Genomic DNA, 23,693 nt, shown 5'->3' with positions numbered 1-23,693 from the left:
GGCTTTGGTAATGTTCTCCTTTTACCTTATTTCTAGTGAGTCTGGAAATACATAAGTAGCACTTGTAGCAGATTCTTCCAGATAGTGAAATGTTATCACCAGATTGAGTAGCCAATCAATTTTTGTGAGGATAAACATAATTATGTTGTGATAATGTAACGCGGTCTGATGCTTCTCCACAAGCGTTCTGCAAAATCGCTTTGTGCATATTGTCCATCACTGCTCTCCAAACTTGTCCCTCTCTCTCTTCATCTTTAGATGTTTGCTTAAGTCAAACCCTCATGAACAACAAAACTGAATTTATCTAGCACTGTCATTGTTTCATGTTTCTAAAGTATAGTATATAAGAATGCAATAAATATTTTGTATTATTTTGACTGGCTGCATACTACCCTGTCTCTTTTATTAAACACTGGGTGTACCTCGCCATTTCTGTTCATTTCATATTTGTGACTTGATTTTTAACCTGTATGTAATGCTTAGTATCTGTTTGTGATTCTTTTACTCTTTTTTCTTTTGCTTTGCATGCTGGTTTACTATTATTCTGTATGCATAGATTACTATATACTACCACTTTTCTTGGTCTGCATGTAAGATACAATTATCAGCATCTTTTTTTTACCCTGATTTATGCAAAGCACCTACGGTATATTTACTAAACTGCGGTTTGAAAAAGTGGAGATGTTACCTATAGCAACCAATCAGATTATAGTTACCATTTATTAAGTACATTCTACAAAATGACAAGTAGAATCTAATTGGTTGCTATAGGCAACATCTCCACTTTTTCAAACCCGCAGTTTAGTAAATATACCCACTAGATTTTCCGCAATGTACATAGATTTGCAGAGTGTAAAGGATGCATTATGCCGGGACCACTGGAGTCCAGGGATCCTAGTTTTGTTAATTACCCTTGCCCCAACTGCCCCGGGAAGGGGCTGACAGAACCCCAGCGGAGGGCTGATAAACTCTGGGAACAGAGGTAAGCTTTTTGTATGACTCTCAACCATTTGCACAGTAGTGGTCTCCTTGTTATATAAAAAACAGTTATACTAATAGATCAGAGTGTTTAGAATAAAGTGTTCTGGTCACCCAAGTGGAATTATTCATATAATCTAAACTTTAACATATATTTAAAAAAAAAAATAATTAATTTGTATACCTCTCTTTTTTTATTTTATTGTTTGTGGCGTGGATACATTTCATTTATTTTGATAATTTTAATTTGAATGTAAATTCATTACCTTTCTTTCACATAGTCTTTATTTTTAATGAAATATTTTGAGATACCACAAATGATATAATAAATATAACAAGAGAGGTAAAGATAAATAAAATATGTTTTACAAATAATTTATTAAAGTTTAGACTATTTGAATCATTCTAAAATGCGGATGTGAGTGTTTCATTTTAAACATTCTGACCTTTTAGTAGAGTTAACTTTGGACAGTACTTTAAGAGCACCCACTCTATCAATACAAAGGTGAATCTAATGTATATATAAGATACTGGTAATAGAGGGCATAGTAACTTTTTCATGGGCACACTGCATATTTTTTTTAAAATAAGTACACATTATAAATTGGAACTACAATGGTATTATGTGATGATGGACCATTAAAACCATAGGCATGGAAAAGAGCATTTTCAGGTGATCTCTGTACAATGTAATAAAACAATTTACTTAATTCATAAAAAAGGTTTAGCCAAAAACTATTATGGTGGCGATGACACTCTAAAAGATCTTTCCGCTTCCCTACACATCATGATCACTTATATTTAGTGGATACTGCTACTCATATGATTAACGTCAATGCTCATGACATTGTGGAGTTATTTATTTTCTATATAGCTATATAGACAATAATGTGCATCTTTTACATGGAATCAACAGAAAGGGATTTAATCACCAGGAATAAATGAGAACTCTCTGACAATATTAAATGCCAAAATATCTCAAATGTGGGATCATAATAATCATAGTGTAAAATGTATTTCTATTAACTAAATAAAGTCTCAATTGTTTATTTTCTAGAGAACTTATAATGATCAACCACACGGTCAATGAATTCTTGCTATTGGGATTCCCACAACTTAATGGTATTAATGCTGTTGTTTTATTTCTACTGATACTTATTGTTTATATTATGACGCTCAAAATAAATTCTATGATCATCGTATTGGTGTCAACCAGGCAACAGCTTCATTCTCCCATGTACTTCTTCCTCCAGCAGTTGTCATTCAATGAAATTGTGTTCTTGACTGTTATCGTCCCTAACATGCTACGTGTCATATGGTTGGAAGGAGCCACCATGTCTGTCGCGGGTTGTATAACTCAGACATATCTTTATGTTGCTGTAGGGTGTACAGAATGTCACCTCCTCGCTGTCATGTCTTATGATCGATACCTGGCCATATGCAATCCTCTTCGTTACAACACCATCATGAACGTTAAACTTCAACATTCCTTGGTTATCTATTGCTGGGTATTTGGCTTTCTGTTCACACAGATTACTCTTAATTTTCTTTGTCAACTTCAGTTCTGTGGACCCAATGTCATTGACCATTTTTTCTGTGACCTTGTTCCTTTTGTTGACCTTTCATGCTCTTACACCTATGCCCTACAGTTAGAGATTTTGATTGGTGCTATCCCTATAATGGTCATCCCGTTTATTTTAGTTGTGATTAGTTATATCTGTGTATTCATAACAATTCTCAGGATCTCTTCTGAAACGGGTAGGAAGAAAACCTTCTCCACATGCAGCTCCCATCTCTCTGTTGTGACCATGTACTATGGAACCTTGTTCACTATTTACTTGGTTCCGGCTAATGGACACTCCTTGACCATAAACAAGTTGATCGCCTTTATGTACATTGTGGTAACACCCCTGTTTAACCCAATAATATACAGCTTGAGGAATAAAGAGATAAGAGTCATTATTGGAAACTTACTAAGCATTAAGCGACCATGACAAAACAAGAGACTAGAAAATTGGACAGTAATCAATTTTCAAATTATTTTAACAATATTGTTATGTGAAATATTAAAAGTAACTTATGACCAGTGAAAGTCACAAATGCCTTCTACAAAAAGTGTTCTTAGGCATCAAAATATTACAGATCGTATGAAAATAAGATATGGGGTAAATGTATCAAGCTGAGAGTTTTCCGACGGGTTTGAAAAGTGGAGATGTTGCCTATAGCAACCAATCAAATTCTAGCTATCATTTTGTAGAATGTACTAAATAAATGATAGCTAGAATCTGATTGGTTTTTCAAACCCGCTGGACAACTCTTAGATTTATACACTTACCCCAAGGAGTAAGTGGCGGAGGTTATCAAAAAAGCTGTGGATGTAGTTATTTTTATTTTTATGTAAATGGTATATATTATTTTGTTATTTGTGCCTTTGTCCCAAACAGTACTAAACATCTATTTTTTGGAAGAATGATCACGTTCAGAGCTGTCACATAGTAGTTACAAGATTTGCTAAAAAAGGAAAAGTAAAGGTTTTGCCCACAGCAACCAGTCGGGTTCTAGCTATCATTTTTCTTGTACCTCCTAGAAAATGATAGCTAGCATCTGGTTGCTCTGGACAACACCTCAACTTTTCCTTTTATAAAAGGTTGTATAAATCTACCCATAAGGGTAATTGAAACATTGTTTAGAAGTTGTTGCATATAGGTTTCAAACCTGTAAATTGCGTTCAGGGGATTATTGAATGTGAAAAATTAGAACAAGTTGTACTTAAATTAGCCCAAAAAATTCTGTGAATTGGAATCTTGAGAATAGCCAGAAATTAAATACATTTTTATTTTATATTACTTTTTTTTCAAATGTATTTTGAAGTAACTAAAAACCATATAAGATTTCCAATTCAATTAGATAAAACTTTTACAGGCCCAGCACTATGAATATTTGTGACTATGGAAGATTAGTTTATTTCCATCTGTTTAAAACAATTAATTAATGTGTGAAGGTTTTAATGTTCCTTTCTTTTAATGGAAAAAAAATCAGAAAATCTTACATTATATGTACAGTATGGGAGTTTCAGATATAAGGACACCAAGAAGTGAAGCAAGAATGAAACAAGAAGCAGACATAATCTGATAACATTTTTTGCCTGTATTATATAATTTTACTAAGTAGAGTGTTAATGTTAATAGCAGGAAGGACATAAAGGACATTAATTTGTCATCTTTATATTATGTGCATTTAAAGTGGATTTTTTAAAGAGCTGTTTCATGCATTTTCTATTACCTACATTCACAAAATTGATTAAATCCCCAAAATATACTCCATATTTTAACTTGCGATTGCTAACGTTTACAGCTACACTCCACTGAATATGCTGTCTCCATTTCTCATCCAGTGTGGCGGGTCTATCAGAACATGACATGGTGCGGAATCAGCAGCACCAGAAGCAGCAGAGTTTGTTTATAGGGAGCTTAACAATTATGGGACAGATATGACATAAATTATTATAATAAACATAATGGCCCAACTCCACCTCCAACAAAATATGTCCAAATCTGAGCTTGTTATCTCCCCCCTTTCCTCTAATGCAATAGTTGTCCCCAACATATCACTCATGGTTGACAATATCACACTTTCCCTAGTTTTGCATGCATGGTGCTTAGGTGTAATTCTCGAATTTTTACGTAGTTTCTCTTCTCATGTCAAGGTCCTCTCTCAGTCTTGTCACCTCCTCAGCAATTTTGCAAAAATACACCCTTCCTCCCTCAGGAAGTAACTAAAACTCAGGTCCACTTGCTCATCATTTACTGCCTCGCTTAATGTAACCTTCTCCTCATTGGTTTTCTTTCCTCTCCCCTATCTACCCTTCTCTTATCATGAACACTGTGGCCAGACTGATTTTTTTCTCCTATCACTACTCACTTGCTAAACCCCTCTGCAAATCCATTCACTGTCTTCTCCTTGCCTTCCGAATCTAGTTCAAGCTAATCTCGTTCACCTATAAATCCCTCCACAATGTCTCTATTCCCTACAATGCTGAACTTATCTCAAAATATACTCCTGCTCAACCCCTATGCTCCAGCATCTTTTACCAGTGCCTCTCCTCCCTAGTTATCACCTCCTCGCCCTCCAGGCTCAAATACTTTTCCCAAGCTTCCCTCCCACCACTGAAACACCCTTCCTCACTCTACAAGGCTATCCACCAATCTTAAATCCTGCAAACACTCCCTCAAAACTCCCCTCTTCTTGCTCACCTACCTATTCTCACTGCTAGACACCCAGCCATCTGCTGCCTCTCTCTGAAGTCTGCACTGTCTACTGCTTCTATTTTTCCCCTACCTCTTGATTGTAAACTCTCATGGGATGGGGCCTCCGTACACTTTGACTCCTTTATATTGGCCCCGTCTGTTTGTCACTGTTATTTTATACCCTGCATATTTTATTGTGATATTTATTATTTAACTACATGAATTGTTGTATTTCTTTTTTTCTAATTTGTACCTAGTTATTATCTGTTTTATGTATTATTATTAATATTATTATTATTGTTTTTATGTATTATTACTGTATGTATTTTGTTTTGTATTGCTGTACCCATGTTGTATGGCACTGAGGCATCTGGGGCACCTTATAAATAAATGATGAAGATTATGAAGATGATAATGACAGATACATGAATATACTTAAGCATCCTAATATTATCTTTAAAGGGGTAAACAACAGATATAGAGGTGCTTGTATTTCATGAAATGTTAAATTAAAACTGCATCTATCGCGTTTATGAATAAGAATTTGCTCTTGGAGGTTGTTTTGGTACCATTCTTTATTCATGACTGTGTTCTTAGGAAAAATTGTGAGTGAGCCCACTCTCTTGCCTAGGAAGCAACCCCACACATGAATGGTCTCAAGATGCTTTACTGTTGGCATGATACAGGACTGATGGTAGTGCCCACCTTTCCTTCTTTGGACAAGCATTTTTCCAGACGCCCCAATCAATCTGAAAGGGGAATCATCAGAGAAAAAACCTTTACCCCAGTCCTCAGCAGTCCAATCCCTGTACCTTTTGCAGAATATCAGTCTGTCCCTGATGTTTTTCCTGAAGAGAAGTGGCTTCTTTGCTGGCCTTCTTGACACCAGGCCATTCTCCAAAAGTCTTCACCTCACTGTGCATGCAGATGCACTCACACCTGCCTGCTGCCATTCCAGAGCAAGCTTTCACTGGTGATGCCCCGATCCCGCAGCTGAATCAACTTTATGAGACAGTCCTGCAGCTTGCTGGATGTTCTTGGGTGCCGTGAAGCATTCTTCACAACTATTGAGCCTCTCTCCTTGAAGTTCTTGATGATTTGATAAATGGTTGATTTAGGTGCAATCTTACTAGCAGAAAAAAACGTGCCTGTAAGCCATTTTTGTGCAAAGCAATGATGACTGCACGTGTTTCCTTCCAGTTAACCATGGATAACAGAGGAAGAGCAATCATTTCAAGCACCACCCTCCTTTTAAAGTTTCCAGTCTGTTATTGTAACTCAATCAGCATGACAGAGTGATCTCCAGCCTTGTCCTCGTCAACAATCTCACCTGCGTTAACAAGAGAATCACTGACCTGATGATGCACAGCGCTGTGGAATTAGTGGCGGTATATAAATAGCTGGTGATGATATATGATATACGTTTACATGTGCTGGCTGGTTAAGGCTGCTGATCTCCCTATTTAATAACTGGATCACCGAAGCAACCTCTAATTTTATGGTCTCTATGAAACAATAAGACTAAGACCAGCTGATAAGTAAGATGGAAGAAGCTGTGGTTCAACAAATTGACTCACAATATTTGCATTTGAACAAGCTGCTCTGTATACATCAGAATTGGGCAACCTGTTAATGCCCAGCTGCTGTAGTACTACAAGTCTCAGTATGTTGGGTAGACTGGAACTTATAGTTTGACAATAATGGTAAACCCATATTTTGTATCTGATGTTTATGTAATTTTAAAAATAGTCAACAATATTATTATATTAGTAAGAGTTATATAGGAGTTAAAGAGTAGGTGCAAAGGAGATGAAATTGCTATAGTATTATTATTTTTATTATTATTATATTTTATTTATAAGGTGCCACAAAAGGTTTGCAGTGCTGTATATAAAATTTACAGTAGCATACGATACACAGGCAGCAATAATCCATACAAATTACATACAGATAATTTGGTAATACAGATCAAGTAATTTATTGAACAGAGATTGAGAGTGATGGTCATGTCTACTATGAAATAGGGGGCTCAAAAAATGGGGCTAGGGAAGCAGGCCTAGAAGTACAGAGGGTGATGCAGTCATAGGTGAAGAGCAGCCCAGGCAAAGGCTTGGAGGCAGAAGTGGTAGGAGGTAATCAGTGTGATATTGAGGCACCAGTCATTGGTAGAGTGGAAGGAGCGGGAAGGTCTCTGTGGCAATGCAGGAATATAACATAGTTTTTGTGGATCACTGTGAATGCACTGCAGAGAGAGCAATGACAATTACCATGATACATGCCTGGGGACATTTTGAAGAACTATATGAAAATCTTTCTAATGAAAACTAGATACCAGGAAGTAGCAGATCTTAAAATGAAAAAGCCAGATATCAGAAACCAGGAGACAGAGGAGAGAATGTGAGGGAGCCAGGCAGAGAAGTAAGAAATGAATTGTGAGATGGGACAAGGGTTATGGTTGATAATAAGATGTGGATTAAGTGGACCTCAAAGGCAGAGAAAGAGAGGGAGGATTCAGGGTAGAAAAAAACAGAAAGTGTAGCATGAGAAAATAACAATTCCAACGCCACCTACTTGCCACCCCCACGTCTGAGAGAGCAGTGGGGAAAGTGGTGTCATCTGGAGATAGCCATGTTTTGATGATAGCTTGAAAGAGCTAGAGACAAACAGATCATGAATGGAGGCCAATGTATTGCATAAGGGGAATAAGGCTGTCGTGGTTGCTGGATTGTATGGGTGGGCAGGGATTTAAGCAAGGGGATTACAGATATAGTGCGGTAATGGGATGAGAAAAAGAACTGGAATTCGGGCCCACAGTGAGCAGGGAAGTAAGGGAAGGCAACTGTGGGTGGGATAGAAATGGATGGGACAGATATGGGGGAGGAGTTAAATTCCAGTGTATTAGGCAGGAGATGGGACGAACAAGGGGAGAGGATCTATTTTGGGGAGACAGGGTAGGAAAAGAGGGTAGCAGTGAGAAGAGCATTCATGAAGACTACCAGGGCAGAGAAGCAGAGGAGAGAAAATAGAAGACAGTGGTAGAGGGAGGAAATGGATTGTGGAACAGGAATGGGAGAGAGTAAAATGGTTGGACAAGGAGTGCAGGAGGCAGGAAGGAGAGAAAGAAAGGAAGAAGAGAGTGAGTAGCAAAGCATGATAAGGTTAGGCAAAATTCTGAGTTTGTTGAAAATGTGATTGAGTTAGAAGGACAATGAGAGGTAAGTAGTGAGGTGAGGTGATGATGAAGGATAAGGTAAGTGGAGGGAGAGAAGGGAGAATTTGCATTAGAGAAACGGGTGGAAAAACGATAATGGGATAGGCAAGGATATAGAAAGGAGTTTAGACAGCAGCAATAAGGCACAGGTGAGTAAAACTCAGTGAGGTGTGACAGTGACAAAGCAGGAATATGGCAGTGTTAATGAGGTGCAGCTAAGTTAAGGTAGAGCATAATGGTGGCAATAGTAAGGCAAAAGGAATAATATAACACATAAATGTTATTGGAGAGTAAAACAATGGTGATAATGAAACAGTACAAATAGGTAGATGAAGCAAACCTATGACACACTAATACTATTGTAAAGCAATACAGTGGTTAAAGTAAGGAAATGTAGTAAGAGGCAAAGTAGGGTTGTAAAAGAGGAGTTAGGAGCAGTAAATACGTAATTGGAGCATAAATGGCATCCTGAAGGATAGAGGTCTGTGGAGGTTGGAAGTGTCAGGTAAGTTGATAGATGAGATCCAGGGGGAATCATGGGCAATAACTGGGGAAGATAATGACGAAGCAGTCAGATGAGTACAGAAGAGCAGGGGCCTTCAGTGATGGGGTCTAAATAAATTGAGGTAGGTCAGAAGGTGTGGCCAAGGTGGCTGTGGATGATCACTGGTCTTGGGGTGCTCGAGATCCAGTAGGAGAATCCTGGTAAATGGAAGCAACAAGTGTAGTTTGAAGGGGAGAACACAAATAGCAGAAAATATAAAACAGACAATTATAGTAAAAATCAGCTGAAAGAATCATGGAAGTGTCCAGGCTATGCAGAAAGCAGGTGCATGTGTCGAAGGATAACAGGAAGTCACAGGTAAGTGTTGGGTTGTCCTCCTCTTGCTGTGTTTCCAGGTAAAATGTTCACTTCTTGTTCAACTCTTATGTAACTCTTAGTATGCAGTACAAATCTGCAAACACACAAATCATTCTTAGAACACATCCACAATTGCATAACAACGTAACAAGGGTAACTCAGTCTGGCAAGGCTTACACAATCTAAATGAATTTCTTCACTCTGCTTAGGCTCACCCATCTCCTTTGTAAGCACCTGTTCCTCCACAAACCCTGCCACCTTGGTCCATAGCCTCATGACCCTTGGCAAAAGAGTAGGCACTCTAACACAAGCCGAGGCACTCCACAGGTTTAAAGCCTATTTTCTCCATTATAAATAACCTCCATGGCTAGGTTTCAATATAGCTTATATCAGTGGGCCAGTATGCAGTAGTATGTTATACGTCGCTTCTCCTGCTTTGATTGTAAAAATATCAAATTCCATTCACTTACATTTCCCATACCCCAATTCTAAATGTTCACTTTGACTACTGGCTTAGGTCCTAAAATCTGGGATTTTGAAATTAATAGTATTTTTATTTTTTGCTATTAACAATCTATACCATGCTGCAACCTTGGTATGTTTATTTGCAACACAATAGAAATGAGCTTTAATATGTTAATAATGCATATTGTGCTAATTTCAAAAACCTCCTTACTCCATGAGTTATTCTTGTGATGTTTATATCTCCCAAGTTATTTATCTTCTGTTATATTTAAATCACAAACTAGCTAGGCAGCAAGTGGTGTATAAGTAGGACTGTCTCTGACTTTTATTAGCCATGTACCAAGCAGGGTGACTGACCGTATTTAAGTGTGATAGGCCTCTAAGTAGATCTTGATAAGAGTTGTGTGCCATATCAGAAGGTCTGTGTGCTCTTTAAAGTTTTTACCAACATCTTAGAATAGGTTCGGGAGAGATATACTGTAGCAATATAGAATGTTTATATTTCAAGATCAGGACACAATTGGCCACACCTGCCCTTTCTACAAGGGCACATAGAGATCTGACAAGGCAATGTTCCAGATCAAACATTCCTTCTATTTTACCAAAAGATTGAACTCTCCTTTAAAATAGAGACATGTTAGAGGCTTAGTATTGCTGCTAAACAGTCAGTGAATAAAGTTTTTAGCTAAGACAATGGTCTGTAGTGAGAGCTCTGCATATTGAAAATAAAGTCTAAGCCCTCCTAAATCCCCTAAGAGAGCTATTTTCACCAGGGATTATCAGAGCACTATGTCACCTAGAGGCACCAAGTGAAATTACACCAATGCCAGACTTTATATGCTGGTGTACAGCACTCTTTGCTAAATAGGCACTCAGGGGTTAACTGAGGGTTGGGCGAGAGACTTAGTGAAATTGTCCTTTATAACCTGACATATGGTGCCCATTCTTCTCCAATCTAACCAGACTTCTCAGAGCACCTCTGTATGGTGCCTGCTGCCATCTGAGGACTTGAGGGGAGGATCCATGGCTGCTCTTCATTATTTAGGTCCCTAAAACAGCTGGGATGAGTAATCTGGGACCAGCTCCCGCTGAGGCTGAATCACCATGGCTTAAAAGAGGTAATATAGCTGTTTGGTCTCTGTTCTACATTCTACTTTGAACAGGTCTAGGAAGATGTCTAGGATTGGCTTTGCTAAACCTCCACGAATTTGGCTAGTTTGTGGACCTGTAAAAAGTAGGAGTACATTTTGCTTAGTCATTGCCTTGCAGACAGAGAAGAAAATGGTGCAGGCTGGAACAGGGCTCCAGAACAATTCCAATTATAGCCTTTTTAGGCTAGGATAGTTTAGTAAGCTCTCTCCGTGGAAAACCCCCTAGCTAATTAACAGTACAGTTTTCCTGTGAGGTTTTAAAGTATAAATATCTATTTTTGATATAAAATAATGGTACATTTGTATCTTTCCAGTAATTTTTGCCATAGTGATTCAGAACTCATTGAAGTGCGGCATACCTTCAGCTAGCGTATAAGGCAGCCTCCGGTGGACCATCTAGGATGAGTGGACAAAAGAACTACACATGAGCCCTGTATCCTCACATTTTCCTAATGGTTTTTTTCTTCATAATTATTAACTATTTTCATTGTAGTTTTTCTACAACTTGATAAAGTGTAAAGTAAAATCTAATGAGAAACTATCAGAGCTCTATTACAAATCCCAATAATAAGTTTAAACATGTAACATCTTTATAAACAAACCAACACCATAATACAGGTTTTTATGGTACTAGATTTTAATGGCTGACTGGCATTTTAGCCAAGCATGGTGTTCTGAGATTACATATTCTCTCTCATCCCACAAATGGAATATATAGAGAACTAGGAAATATTATAAGTTATAGAGAGATAGGGGTAAAATGTATCAAACTGCGAGTTTCTGGCAGGTTTGAAAAGTGGAGATGTTGCCTATAGTAACCAATCATATTCTAGCTATCATTTTGGAGAATGTAGTAAATAAATGGTAACTAGAACCTGATTGGTTGCTATAGGCAACATCTCCACTTTTCAAACCCGCCGGATACTCACAGCATTATACATTTACCCCCTAGAATAATTACATAGATTTGATATGATTAATACACACACACAATCACAGCCACATTATTCTCCTCTTAGTGAAGCAAATAATTGTCCCCGGATAGCTTATTCATTTTCATAAAAATATCGGGCAATTCACATAGCAATAAGTAATACACAAAAGCTAAGGAGGCTCCAGAGGCTTTCTACAGTAACTATACTCAAGCTTTACCTTAACACCCAGGAAACTGCTGCTACAGCGTCAAGTGGGAAACACTGATAACTGGCAATCGTAGGGCCCTGCACACAAAAGAAACCTGCCTTAGCACAATAAAGACCCTAAGTCAATGGAACCTGAAGTTCCATGTAAATAATCACGTAGTGCCATGTAAATAAATGATAATATTAATATTAATCATAAAGATAATAATACGGCCAACTGTGAGAATCTACTAATTTCCGATGTCTCAAGAACATTCATCGATCACAGCAGGGTTGTTGAAGAGTCGTGAGTGAAAACTAATCCAAGAACTATTTTTCGTGGTAAAGAAAATGCTTGAAATATGCTTTAATCATGCTGTAGTTGAAATAACCTGTAGATCTTTGGTAACAGACAATAGACAACCCAAGGGGTGTTTGTGGCTTCCACGGGGTCAGTTTGTCTTCCTGACCATAGTTATTTCTTCATTTTTACCCTATTTCTAGTCTGGTGTTACAGAATGAACTCAATGTATTCACAGCAGATTTTTCCATAATGGGTTGGTGATATATGACCAGACTCAGTAGCCAAAGTTGTGATTTGTCAAATGCTATGAGCAAGCACATAATCATGTCCTGATAATGTCATGTGGTCTGATGTTTGCCTATAGAAACCAATCAGATTCTAGCTGTCATTTTGCTGTCAGGGAGCTGCGAGCTGAAATCCAGCGAGAAAACTACGGTAATAACGTTTTTTCCGCGCACTATTACCATAACAACGGTAATAATGCGCGGACCGTGAGATTTTCTGCATTTCCGCAGAAATATGCCCCTACCTGTCATTTTGTAGAATGTACTAAATAAATGGTAACTACAATCTGATTGGTTGCTATAGGCAATATCTCCACTTTTTCAAACCCGCAGTTTAGTAAATATACCCCATTGTCTATTACAAATCCACTTAATGTAGCACTCTCTGGGCTAGATTTACTATCAGGCGTGATGCATGGCGGCTTCAAGCCGCCATGCATCGCGGCGGTTTTCCGGCGTGTTTGCATTGCAAACAGCCGGATTTACTAATGGGCGCATTTCAGCTTCAATTTGAAGCCGCCGGCGATGTAACGGCGGGATGTAATGCTCAAAGCCGCCGGCGGCTTTGAATAGAACATGGCGCTTTTGCTTTAAATGACGGCGCTTTTGTGTAAAGGCGGTTTTTTTGAAAATTACACCTGTCTCCTGGCCTGTTACTATTGGCTATTTTCAAACTCAGGAGATTTGACATCACAAGCCCTATATAAACCACTGGCCTGACACTTTTTTCTCTGATAGGGTTTAGAGGAGTTTTGTGAGAGGAGTTTGGAGGATAGTGGTTTGCTGAGAGTTGGTGAGAGTTAGAGTTTAATGGATTGGTGGAGCGATATCTGATTGAAGTGTGAGTAGTCCTGTGGTTTTTTCCTGTTTTGTACATTTATTTTCTCATTTATTTTCTGTCTTGTATTTTTTGTATTTGACTTGTCCTTTGTCTGTGTTACTTGTGTGTGACTGTGTGGAGAGTGTGTCTGTAGGTAGTGTAGTTTGTTCTTTGTGTTTGTAAGTCCTTCAGTGTTTTGTGTTTTTCTGTCTTCTGGGTAAAAATGTCCAGAGATAGGAGGGGAGAACAGGCTGAGGAGAGGGAGATGGAGGTTGAGGGATCAGAGGAGGGAGAGGGAGAGGTTGAGGAGACAGGACAGGGCAGGAAGACCAAGACAGGGAGGAATGTGCGCTTCTCACATGATGAGAATTGTGTGTTGGTGCACAACATCATTCCCTGCTACAAGGTCATCCTAGGGAACCTGGCAGCCCGGACTCCTCTAAGGCGGCGTCACCAACTGTGGGGGAGAGTCTGTGATGCCGTGAACGCGGTGGGCCTACTGAAGCGGACAGTGGCACACTGCCGCAAGCGCTTCTCTGATATTAAGAGGAGGCTTAAAGAGAAGATGGCCCAGGAAAGGAGGTCGACAAGGCGCACGGGTGGTGGCCCCCCACTTCGTATGGAGTACACCACGTACGAGGAGGAGCTGCGCCAGATAATGCCGGCTGAAATTGTAGAGGGCACAAATGTGCAGGACACCGATTCGCCCTCTTTTGGCCAAGTAGTTGGTGAGTTATTTGGTTTTTTTACCCTAACAGTATTTTAAATGCTTTTTTCTTTTTAAAACTGCTTTTTTCTTTTTAAAACTGCTTTTCTCTTTTTAAAACTGCTTATCTCTTTGCAAACGTTTTTTTTTTTGGTTGTTTTTCAAAGTGTATTTTTGACTCTAATAGTTTGTAAAGGTTTTTTTTTTCTCATAGCAAAAAAAAATAAAATAATTGCAAACACATTTGTGCAATAAACAGTATATTTGGAAATTGTTTTTTTCTGGAAATACATTGTATGCTTTTTCTAATACATCCAGATTCGCCAGGACCGCAGTTCAGTCCCAGTGCCAGACCTACACCTCCACCTTCAGCGAGAGATTCAGGCACAGACAAGCAAGCAGGTGCGTGATTTCTGTTTAGGAGAGAAATAATGGAGTTAATTGATTTTCTGTGCAAATGTTGCTGTCAATTTTTTTTTTTTTTTTAATTGTTTGCAATGAGAAGTTAGGGCTACATTTTACTAAACTGATATGTTGCCTATAGTAACCCATCAGAATATACCTTTACTTTATTTATTGCATTCAACAAAATGACAGCTAAAATCTGATTGGTTGCTATAGGCAACATCTCCACTTTTTATAGCATGCAGTTTAGTCAAAATAACCCAGCATGTACTACACAGTACAAATGATAATGGGTATTAAAAGGATAATAAGTGCATCCGTAAGCAGGTAGCATAGGACTAGAAATCAGGAATGCAAACATTGTGAAAGAATCTGTAGTTGCTAAAGAATATTCTTTCCTATCCAGTGTTCAGAATGCAATATACAAACATATTATATACTATATACTTACCGTCATTTTTCATACACAGGGCCCTCTTCATACCAGCCACCTCAGGTGGAGTCCCTGGAAATGTCCCCTGAGCCAGAGGATCAAACGACCATCACCCTGGTAACAGTGGATGCCCCTGTGTCTGGCCTCCAGGAAGTTTCACCTGGCCCTGCTGAACCATCACACCACCAACCTGCACCTGAAAGTATGGACCCAGCCAGAGAAATGGCGCTGTCTATTGGTGCATTCCAGCAGCAACAGACATTGTTCATGGACAAGCAAACTCGCCACATGTCACAAATTGCGGCCCAGTTGAGGCGGATACACCGCTCCAATAGTCAACTCCCTGCTGGAATCAACCGTCTGGCAACAGCTTTAGAACAGACCAATGTGCAGCTGGCCCAAATGACTGGGGCTGTGGAGGCCTTACATTCCACAGTACGTGAGGGAAATGCCAATGTGACCCGGCTGGCAGGGCAACTACATTCAGAAATTGTAGCCCGTTTACCGGCACCTATGTCTTCAGCCACCACCAGTGCCGCTAGTACGCCTACCACATCTCTACAGAGTACTCCTCCAAGGAGAGGTGCTCGCACCAGGGGTGGGCGAGGGAGGGGAGAGAGTGGCACCAAGCATAGCGATATGCCTGCAAAAAGGCATCGCTAGCACAATGTTTCTTATTGATTAATGTTTTGTCAAGTTTCTATAACCATTATACGTTATTATTTATTGTGTTCTGCAATAAATGCAGTTAAATTTCTATTGTGTCAGTCTTTCTTTTCTGCACATTAAACAAGAGTATACTGATTTTTTAACAACTATGCACTAATTTCACTTAAACATTGACCTCTGACTGTCACATTCCAGGGATGTTCATATTTACCACATGAGGAGCACACACTATCCTGTTTTTAAAGGTTCCAATTTACAAAACATTTAAAATAAAATACTAAAATTGCACTCACATAAAACACATTTTGGAGCAAAAAATGTTTTTCATACTATGTACTTACACGTAAAGTAGTTTGCAATTAGACGGTCTCTAATCTCCCTTCCGCCCTCTGTGCTCTGCACATCACCAGATGTGACACGTACCCCTTCTTCTTCACTGTCTACTGCAATAATCGGTGGGGTAAGTGCATACATAGCCACCCCACCAGATTATTCTAGTAACCTGAACCTAGTTTACTAAAGTACAAAGGTACGCTATAACACACCTCTACTAAATCAGTAAATAAATTGCATGGTGGGAATACACAAGAGAAAAAGAAACCAAAACAACACTGCAATTACAAGACACTGGCCTTTTAACATATACAATCCCAAAGTAAAAAACTTTGTACATGAAATGGCCCTTTTCCTTCTGTTCTGATTGCCCAAATATCAGAAACAGCACACTGTTTGAGCAATCTCGCCGCTCACAAGCAGCACTTTCATTTTGGTCTATTGAATGGCAGTTTTCCGGCGGCTTTATAAACCCCCTAATAGTAAATCCGGCTGTTTGTATGTTGAACATTGTTGAAACCGTCATGGCGCTTTATACAGAGGCGGGTTTGGAAACATCATTTTTGGCCGTTTGGACGGCGGGTTTAGCCTTAGTAAATCCGGCGATGGCTAAACCGCCGCCAAACCCGCCGAAAGTCGGCGGGTTTACAAACACGCCTGATAGTAAATCTAGCCCTCTGTCTCTTCACCTTTAGATGTATACTTAAGTCAAAGTGTCTTGAACAATAAAACTGTGCTTATCTGTCACTGTCATCGCCTCAGTGTTGTTTCTGAAAGTACGGTATATACGAATGTAATAAATATTTTATTATGTTGACTTACTGCATACTGCCACATATCTTGTATTAAACTAATATACTGCACCAGTTTCTGTTAATTTTACATTTTGTCTTGTTCTTTAAGCTTTATGTAATGCTCAGTATCAGTTTCTGATTATGTTATTCTCTAAGAAAAAAATCCTAGTATGCATGGATTATTTTTATTGTACAGTGCCACTTCTATATGCATGGTCTTTATACTTGAGAAAAGTCTCAGTATCTATTTTTATTGTGTTAATGGTTCTAACAAAAGGCCAAGCAGCTTGTGGCTCACTATGCACCTGGATAGATTTCCCCCAAGGCACATAGATTTATAGAAAAAAAATGGATGCATTATGCAGGGAGCACTGTATTGGTAAAGTTGTCAATCCAGTGGTCCTAGTTTTGTTATTTTCTAGTTCCTATCCAAATAGCTCAGTGGGTTAAGGCAGAACCCCAAGGCCTTTCATTACAGGGCTGATATACTCTGGGAAAAGGGGAAGGGTCACCCATACATCATCATCACCATATATTTATATAGCGCCACTGATTCCGCAGCGCTGTACAGAGAACTCATTCACATCAGTCCCTGCCCCTTTTAACCAAGACACATATAAATCTGACAAGGGTATGTCCCATCAGACATGACCCCTTTTCTTTTACCCACTGTAAAAATCGGATTGTCCTGTACAATACAAACATGCTGGAGGTATATTACTATTGCTAAACAGTGATTAAAGTAAGTTATTTGTTAAGATATACTCTGTGTCAAGAGCAGGATGCTGAGCATATTAAAATTAAAGTTTGATCCTACCTGGCCTCCCCTCTCTCCCAATATAGTATTATATGTAATTAATTTTATGAACATTAGGAGTGTGGTGTTTGTGCATTATTATCCTTGCTCTAAAGTGAATCTTGTAATACTTCCTGAAGGCCAAGCCAGTGGAGAAATGTGATCTGGTACCATACCACACTGAAGCCACAAAACCATGGAAACCAGATTGGGCTTGAACGAGGTAACATGGCCATCCAGGCTCTGTTCTATACTCTACTTTAAACAGGCTGACTAGAGGCCACTGCTCATCTTGGACTGCTCTATGAAAATGCCAAGGATTGGATCTGCTATGCCTCTGTGGACTTGGCTACATTGTAGGCCTGAGGAGCAGGAGGACATTAGGCTTAGTCCCTGTCATGCTGTGCTGGCTTGATTGCCGGCCATGGCTTTAGACTAATAGCTATTATTAACTGTACCCTTTTCCATGTAATTTATAAATACAAATATCTATTTTATATTTAAAATAGAGGTAAATCTATATATTTCCAGCAGTTTTTACCAAAGTGATTTTGAACCAACAGTGGTACCACATATTCTCAGCTAGGGATGCCTCTGATTGACTAGCTAAGCTGAGTGAACAAACAAACTACACATAAACCCCGGTATTTTCATATTCTTCATCATAACTATTAACTATTAATTTCCAATGTAGAATTTAGTTAAGCTTGATGAGAAACTAACAGAGCTCTTTTACAACTCCCAATACATTTAATCATGTACAATCTATATAATCAGCTGATACCATATTACATTTTTTTTTATGGTGCTACATTTTAAAGGTTGACTTTTAGTCAAGTAGGGTTTCCTGAAGTAATGTATTATTTATAAGCACAACAATAGAGTATAAACAGAATTAGGGGATATTACAAGCTATAGAGATTTAGAATAAGTATATAGATTTGATATGTTTAATACACACGATCACAAACACTTTCTTTTCCAGGTATTGAAGAAGATTGTGTTCCCTGGATATCTTATTTATTTTTAAAAATAACAGGCAAATCACATGCAAATAATTGTCCCTCTGGGTAGTTTATTAAGTTTCCACAGAACCCCTCCCCCCCTTCCCCCCAGACAATTCACATAGCAATCAGTATTGTATAAAAAGCTCATATAGCTCTATAAGCTTTCTACATTTACTATGCACAAGCTTCATCTCAGCATCCAGGAAACTGCTGCCACAGCTGGAAAAACCCAATGACAATCGTGGGGCCTTTCACACAAAAGTAACTTGCTACAATAAACAACCCAAGTCACTGAAACCTGAAGTACCATGCAAATATACATGTAGTACCAAATAACCAATAATAATAATAATGAAAATGCTACGAATAATCTGAATAATAATACGGCCACCGTTTCAGATGTCTCAATAACATTCATTAATGACTGAAGGATTGTTGACATGTCCTGAGTCACAACTAATCCAAGAATTATTTTTCATGGTAAGTAAGATACTTGAAATCTGATATAATCATGCTGTAGTTGAAATAACTTGTAGATTAGTGGTAGAGGCACAGAAAAATGTGTTTGTGACTTTCTAAGAGGTCCTAGTTAGTTCTCCTGACAATAGTCATTTTCTCCTTTTAACCTATTTCTTTTGAGCCTGCTGTTACAGAATTAGCTCACTGCATGTACAGACTTTTCCATGATGGATGGTGATATGATATCAACAGACTCAGTGGCCAAAACTGTGATTTACCAAATGCTGTGAGCATGCACACAATCATATCCTGATAATGTAATGTTATCTGATGCTTCTCCACAAAGGTCTTATATAATCACTTTGTGGGAAAAAGGGACAAATGTGAGGCCTCTGAAGAAACATATTGGGCCCAATTCATTAAGGAAAGTAAGGCAAAAAACTGTGTAAGTTTTCTCCTGGACTAAACCATGTAACATTGCAAGGAGTGCAAATTAGTTTATTATTTTGCACATACGTTAAATACGGGCTGTTTTTGCATGTAGCACACAAATACTTGACAGCTTTATTTTACACTGCAATTTAAAGTTGTTCTAGGACATGCCCTTCCCGATCTATAAATTTGTCCTCACATTTTAAATTTACAACTCCCCCAATGCAACATGGTTTTGCCAAGGTTCAAAGCTACTCATTTTATTGCTTTATTTTCCTTTTTTGAATCAGGCCCTTTATGCCCTACTGTCCTCATTACAAATCCACCAAATGTAGTTCCAAGTCTCTTCACCTTTACATGTATCTTTAAATTAAATTCTCTTGAACAAACCTTTATTTATCAAACACAACCATTGTATTATTTCTGAAAGTACAATATATAATGTTTTATTTTGACTGGCACTCTTCTATTAAGCTAATATACTTCCTAATTTCTGTTAATTTTACATTTTTGTTTTGCTTTTTAAGCTGTATGTAATGTTATCAGTTTGTGATTCTATTCCTCTTATTCTCTAAGAAACAAAAATCACACTTATATTGCTTTGTATGTTGGATGCTATTCTCAGTGTTTATTTTTAACCTATATCCATAAATAATTGAATAATACCAAGGGATATATTTACTAAACTGGTTTGAAAAAGTGGAGATGTTGCCTATAGCAACCAATCAGATTCTAGTTATCATTTATTTAGTACATTCTACAAAATGACAGCTAGAATCTGATTGTTTGCTATAGGCAACATCCCCACTTTTTAAAACCCCCAGTTTAGTAAATATTCCCCCAAATATATGGTCTGTAAGCTCTTTGTTTAAACTCATGTTTATTAAAAGTTCATAATAAAATAAAGAAATATAATCAGTGTTGACATAACAATATACATTGCAAAGCTTTTCATTTTCATAGTTAATAGTAAAGAAATAAAAAGATAAATAAAAATGGATTGAGGGGAGAAGGGAAGGGAAAGAAGGGGGGAAGAACGGAGGAGGACTATTCAATATTAATAGAGATATAGACATCTTGTAAGTTTGTAGGTTATTAAATAGATGTTAAGTATACAGTCATGGCCAAAATTTTGAGAATGACACAAACATTATTTTTCACAAAGTCTGCTGCCTCAGATTTTATGATGGCAATTTGCATATACTCTAAAATGTCATGAAGAGTGATCAGATGAATTGAAATTATTTTAAAATCCATCTTTGCCATGACAGTGAACTATATCCCAAAAACAACATTTCCACTGCATTTCAGCCCTGCCACAAAAGGACCAGATGACATCAGGTCAGTGATTCACTCAGTAACACAGGTGAGAGTTTTGATGAGGACAAGGCTGGAGATCACGCTGTCATGCTGTTTGAGTTAGAATAACAGACTGGAAGCTTTAAAAGGAGAGTGGTGCTTGAAATCATTGTTCTTCCTCTGTTAAGCATGGTCACCTGCAAGGAAACATGTGCAATTATCATTGCTTTGCACAAAAAGGGCTTCACAGGCAAGGATATTGCTGCTAGTAAGATTGCACCTAAATCAACCATTTATAAGATCATCAATAACTTCAAGGAGAGAGGTTCAATAGTTGTGAAGAAGGATTCAGGATGCCCATGTCCAGCAAGCGCCAGGACCATCTCCTAAAGTTGATTCAGCTGCGGGATCGGGGCACCACAGTGCAGAGATTGCTCAGGATTGGCAGAAAGCAGGTGTGAGTGCATGTGCACGCACAGTGAGGCAAAGACTTTTGGAGGATGACCTGGTGACAAGAAGGCCAGCAAAGCAACCACTTCTCTCCAGAAAAAACATCAGGGACAGACTGATATTCTGCAAAAGGTACAGGGATTAGACTGCTGAGGACTGGGTAAAGTAATTTTCTCTGATGAATCCCCTCTCAGATTGTTTGGGGCATCTGTAAAAATGCTTGTCTGGAGAAGGAAAGGTGAGCGCTACCATCAGTCCTGTGTCATGCCAACAGTAAAGCATTTTGAGACCATTCATGTTTGGGGTTGCTTCTCAGTCAAGGGAGTGGGCTCGCTCACAATTTTGCTAACAACACAAATATGAATAAAGAATGGTACCAAAACATCCTCCAAGAACAACTTCTCCCAAACACCCAAGAACAGTTTGGTCACAAACAATGCCTTTTCAAGCATGATGGAGCACCTTACCATAAGGAAAAAGTGAAAACTAAGTGGCTCGGGGATCAAAATATTGAAATTTTAGGTCCATGGCCAGGAAACTTCTCAGACCTTAATCCCACTGAGAACTTGTGGTCAATCTTCAAGAGGCAGGTGGACAGACAAAACCCACAAATTCTGACAAACTCCAAGCATTGATTAGGGAAGAACAGGCAGCCATCAGTCAGTATGTGGACCAGAAGTTGATTGACAGCATGTCAGGGCGAATTGCAGAGGTGTTCAAAAATAAGGGTCAACACTGCAAATATTGACTCTTTGCATAAACTTAATGTAATTGTCAATATAAGCCTTTGATACTTAAGAAATGATTGTAATTTTACTTCAGTAAAAAAATGGCCACATTTGACAAAAAGGTCTAAAAACAATGAGGCAGCAAACCTTGAGAAAACCAATTCTCAAAACTTTTGGCCATGACTGTATGTGATAAATTTATATTTAATCGTCTATATTTGCCACAACCATGAAATCTTTATAGCAGTCCGAAGTCTCTAATTCTAACCAGGAGAACTTGGTTGTAATAAATTCTGAAGTTTTCTCATTTGTACAGGAAAGTAAATCGTCCATTAACAAATAGTAGTCTATTTGGGAGTACCAGTCTGTAAGTGTTGGAAGGTTGTAACATTTCCATCGAGTAGGGATTACAGCTTTGACTGCATTGCTTAGACGGCATAACAGTAATTTTTTTAAATAGTTTTTTTGGAATTTTAAACAATTTAATGAGCAAGAAGGCAGGATCTAAGGCTACATAATTTAGAATGGTCTTATTGATGTATACAACATCTACCCAAAATGCATTTGGATCACTATGCAACTTGACTTCTGCAAATTCAACTAAATTTCTCCCAAGGGACATAGGTTGGCAGAGCAAAATGGCATCTTAAGCAGGGATCACTAAAGTGTAAAGTTGCCCCCATGGTGATCCCTAGGGCCTTTCGGCACAGGACTGACATACTATGCAAAATGGAGCAGGATTAGTTTAGTGGCTTCTACCCATACAGGCAGGGGGATCCCACAATCGTGGGATCCCTGTTAAAATGGAAACTAGACAGACTATCTAACCTTGACTTGGTTGTAGATTTGGGAAGGGGGCGGAGGTGCGCTGGCTGTCTTTAATTGACATTTTTGTTAAATACACCAGGCAAACATTTCTCGCTGTGCTCTGAGCAATGTAAAAAAAATAAAGTTTACTGAAGGCTAAACCAAGCACTTATTTTGAATGATGGACAATGGGCCACATTATTTCATTAATAGGGATGATGCTAAAGAGCTAGTTTGCAGATGTTGTGCCTAATAATATGATCATATTTAATGCTCATGTCATGCTTGTTGTTGTATGTTTTCTATCTATATTTATAGAAAAATGCATCAAGCACACAGATTTAGCAGTAAAGGTTTTAGTCACTGTGATTAATTGTGAGCAATATTATGTGCCAACAAATCTCAAATGTGAGATCTTAATAATCATATTGTAAAATGTATTTATAATAACTAAATAAATTCTGAATTGTATATTTTCCAGAGAACTCACAATGAGTAAATATAATAATACAGTCAAAGAATTCTTACTATTGGGATTCCCACAAGTTAAGGGCTTTCATGCTGTAATCTTATTTATACTGATACTGATTGTTTATATTATGACACTGATAATAAATTCTATGATTATCATATTGGTGTCAACCAGACAACAACTGCATTCTCCCATGTACTTCTTCATTCAGCAATTGTCATGCAGTGAAATTGTGGTCTTGACTGTTATCGTCCCCAACATGCTACGTGTCATATGGTTGGAAGGAGCCACCATTTCTATCATGGGCTGTATAACTCAGACATATCTTTATTGTGCTGTAGGGTGTACAGAATGTCACCTCCTCGCGGTCATGTCTTATGATCGATATCTGGCCATATGCAACCCTCTGCGTTACAACACCATCATGACCATTAAACTTCAACATTCCTTGGTTGTCTAT

Source organism: Mixophyes fleayi, chromosome 4, assembly GCF_038048845.1.
Source record: "Mixophyes fleayi isolate aMixFle1 chromosome 4, aMixFle1.hap1, whole genome shotgun sequence".
Taxonomy (NCBI): Eukaryota; Metazoa; Chordata; class Amphibia; order Anura; family Limnodynastidae; genus Mixophyes; species Mixophyes fleayi.
This window is presented reverse-complemented; position numbering follows the sequence as displayed.